The sequence below is a fragment of the Nansenia antarctica genome (genome assembly GCF_963989245.1).
Source record: "Nansenia antarctica genome assembly, chromosome: 3".
NCBI classification, from domain to species: Eukaryota; Metazoa; Chordata; class Actinopteri; order Argentiniformes; family Microstomatidae; genus Nansenia; species Nansenia antarctica.
The window spans coordinates 68,941,736-68,945,242 of NC_137688.1; the positions used below are offsets into that span (position 1 = coordinate 68,941,736).

The following is a 3,507-nucleotide window of genomic DNA, read 5'->3' on the forward strand; positions in this document are numbered from 1 at the left end:
ATTGATTTCTAGTTCAGAAACATCTACTACTCAGCTGACGTCCTGTGGGAATGACTAAACAGGCTATGGTATGATCACTTTAAAACACGGATATACAACAAAAACAACTATTTAAAAATCAAAAACAAAAAAACACAAAAAACATATGCATCTAAATATAATAAAAGGATCCAGAATATATTGTATTTAAATTAAACAAAAACAGTGTTTCAGATTGTTTGCAAGGTAGTGTCAGAGAGAGGTAGGGGTATGGGACAGGGGTAGGAAGACCAAGGTCAAGACCAAGACACAGTCTCTCTTTTGACGTACGTCTATCAGCTGCAAACTGCTGGGAGGGAGGAGGGCATGGAGGAGAGGAAGGGAGGGCATGGAAGAGAGGAAGAGAGGGAGGGCATGGAGGACAGGAAGGGAGGGAGGGCATGGAGGACAGGAAGGGAGGGAGGGCATGGAGGACAGGAAGGGAGGGAGGGCATGGAGGACAGGAAGGGAGGGAGGGCATGGAGGACAGGAAGGGAGGGAGGGCATGGAGGACAGGAATGTGGAACGCATTGAGTTAGCCCCTAGCAGTTAGCCCCTAGCAGTTAGCCCCTAGCTTTTAGCCCCTAGCAGTTAGCCCCTAGCAGTTAGCCCCTAGCAGTTAGCCCCTAGCAGTTAGCCCCTAGCAGTTAGCCCCTAGCAGTTAGCTCCTAGCTGTTAGCTCCTAGCCGTTAGGCCCCTAGCTACTGGAGGACAGAACCAGGTCTGGCTCCTTGGCCCCCACATCCTGTGCGCTGCTACTACTGAGCCCACAGCCGCCCCCCGTCAGCTCAGGGAAGAGGCTGGTGCGGCCTGGGGGGCCGGGGGAGGCCGGAGAGGGGCTCATCCCAGGCCCAGGCTTCTTAGGGGGTATGGGGGGGTGCGGGTGGAACCTCTCCGACCGGGGGGTGAGGGGGGAGCGTACGCCCGGGGAGAGGGGCGAGGAGGAGCCGGGCGAGCCTTTACCTCCCCCGGGGGAGAGGGGGGAGGAGGAGGAGGAGGAGGAGGAGGAAGAGACCGTTGCTAGGCTACGGTAGTCCGTCCCGAAGGGGGAGTTGTTGTTGTTGTTGAGCGGGTTGTTCGCCCCCCCCAGTTTGCCCCCCCCCAGCGCCGCCTGCTGGCTGGTGAAGCGCGACAGCACCTGTGTGACGGTGTTGCGCGCCTGCTGCTTGGCGGAGGTGTTCTCGGGGGAGGGGGGCACGGGGGTGGTGGTGGGGGAGAGCTCCCGGGGGGAGAGGGGGGAGGAGGTGAGCTGCTCCAGCTCGGCCTGCGTCTGGAACTTGTGGCGCGCGGCGTGGAAGCGCTGGTTGACCCCCGCCTGGTAGCAGGACTGGTGGAAGCCCCCCCCAGCCCCTGCCCCCGACCCCCCCCCCCCGGGGCTGATGACCAGCCCTCGCTTGGCCATCACCGGGGAGGAGACGGGGGAGGAGGAGAGGGAGGAGGAGGCCGTAGAGGAGGGGGAGAGGTTGGGGTGAGGGTGAGGTTGGTGGGGGTGGGGGTGGAGAGGGGAGGGCAGAACACAAGGCCCTCCTCCTCCCCCTCCGTTCTCCACGCCGTTCTCCACCCCTCCTCCGGCGACGACCTCTTGAGGGGGGGGAGGGGGGTCTGTGGTCTCTCTGAGGGGGGGGTTGTGGTGGTGGCCGTTGACCTTCGACCCCCCCGCCGTTTTGGTGCCGTTCGCCTTCAGCCCGTCAGCCTCGCTCGTCGCCTTCCCAGCAGCCTCTGCGGTCTGACCCGAGGCGGCCACCGCCTCCACTGCCATCCTGGGGGGAGACGCCGCCGCCGCCACCACCTCCTTCCCCTCCTTCCCCTCTCCCTCCACCCTCCTCTTCAGCTCCTCCACCAGCCTCTCCAGCCCCGCGCTCCTCTCCTCCTCCTGCCGGACCCTGGCTCTCAGCCTCTCCCTCTCCGTGTCGCCCTCGGCCAGCCGGCTCTCCGCCCGGGCCTCCAGCCTGGCCGCCCGGCCCTGCTCGGCCTCCAGCGCCCCCCGGAGGCCCTCCATGGTGCTGTTCTCCTCCTCCAGCCTCAGACGCAGCTGGGAGACCCTCTGCGCCTCCTTCAGGGCCTGGGTGCTGGCTCTCTGGAGCTCCCGGGTCAGGGAGGAGGTCAGCTGCTGCTGCTCAGAGAGGGACTCCTCCGCCCGGCCCACCGCGCGCTGCTGCTCCCTCTCCAGCCTCTGCACCGACGCCTGCTCTGTCTCCAACTACGGGAGGGGGGGGGGGAGGGGGGAGAGGGAGGGGGAGGGAGGATGAGGGAGAGGGATGAGAGAGGGGAGAGAGGATGAGAGAGAGAGGGGGGGAGAGAGGAGAGAGAGAGAGGGATGAGAGAGAGAGCGAGGGGAGGGGGATAAGAGAGAGAGGGGGGGAGGGGGAGAGGGAGAGGGAAGGATGAGAGATAAGAGAGAAGGATGAGAGGAAAGAGAGAGAGCGAGAGGGGAGGATGAGAGAGAGAGGGAGGAAAGAGAGAGAGACAGAGGGGAGGATGAGAGAGAGAGGGGGGGAGAGGAGAGAGAGAGAGGGATGAGAGAGAGAGAGAGGGGGGAGGGAGAGGGAAGGATGAGAGAGAAGAGAGAGAGAAGGATGAGAGAGAGGGAGGAAAGAGAGAGGGAAGGATGAGAGAGAAGAGAGAGGGAAGGATGAGAGAGAGGGAAGGATGAGAGAGAGGGAAGGATGTGAGATAAAAGAGAGAGAAGAATGAGAGAGGGAAGAGAGGAAAGAATGAGAGATAAAAGAGAGACAGAAGAATGAGAGAGGGAGGAAAGAGAGAGAGAGGGAGGAATGAGAGAGAGGGAGAGGAAAGAATGAGAGAGAAGAGAGAGAGTGAAGGATGAGAGAGAAGAGAGAGAGAGGGAAGGATGAGAGATAAGAAAAAAAGAGGGAAGGAATAGAGAGAAAGGTTAAGACTCGTTCATTATAAGTTCATTTTGAGGTCACAGCAGTTCCCACATCTGACCACAGGGTGGCAGCAGCGCTCTACTCCCATCCCTGCGACGCCCATGGAGCACTACGAGAGTGAGAGAGAGTCATGAGGTCTCCGCCAAGCTAGAGACGACCGTCTTGCTGTTCTGTACGTCTGAATATAGAAATGAAGGGTGTCCCGGTGGTGTCCTGGTGTCCCATAGACGGCTGTGTCTCAGGAGGTAGAGCCGCCGTCTAATGATCGCAAGGTCGGCAGATCAGCGGTTCAAGCCCCGGCTGGCCACATGTCGAAGTGTCCTTGGGCAAGACACTGAACCCCAAATTGCTCCCAGTGAGCGGGCCGGCACCTTGCATGGTAGCTTGCATGGTGTGTGAATGTGTGTGTGAATGGGTGAATGAGAGGCCGTTGTAAAGCGCTTTGGATAAAGGCGCTATATAAGTGCAGTCCATTACACAGCCGCTCATCAAAGCGTCTAGTTTTGTGTTGGGTCCACACCTGATGTGTTGTTACTAAAAGTGCTGATTGTTGTAAATGTGGATCAGTGTGACTCTGTTTGGAACGACAGGAAACCCC

General features: G+C 59.8%; 1 pseudogene across 1 annotated transcript in view; it reads right to left on the reverse strand.

The window, feature by feature from the left end:
* Positions 1–715: 715 nt before the first annotated feature.
* The window catches only part of LOC308154311 (CTTNBP2 N-terminal-like protein), a 25,036-nt pseudogene continuing 22,244 nt past the window's right edge, over positions 716–3,507 (reverse strand). The window contains exons 4-5 of the transcript in view: positions 1,853–2,218; positions 716–1,744 (exon numbers count right to left, since the gene is read on the reverse strand). The product of the transcript in view is annotated as a CTTNBP2 N-terminal-like protein (transcript). The remainder of the gene's footprint in view (positions 1,745–1,852; positions 2,219–3,507) is intronic.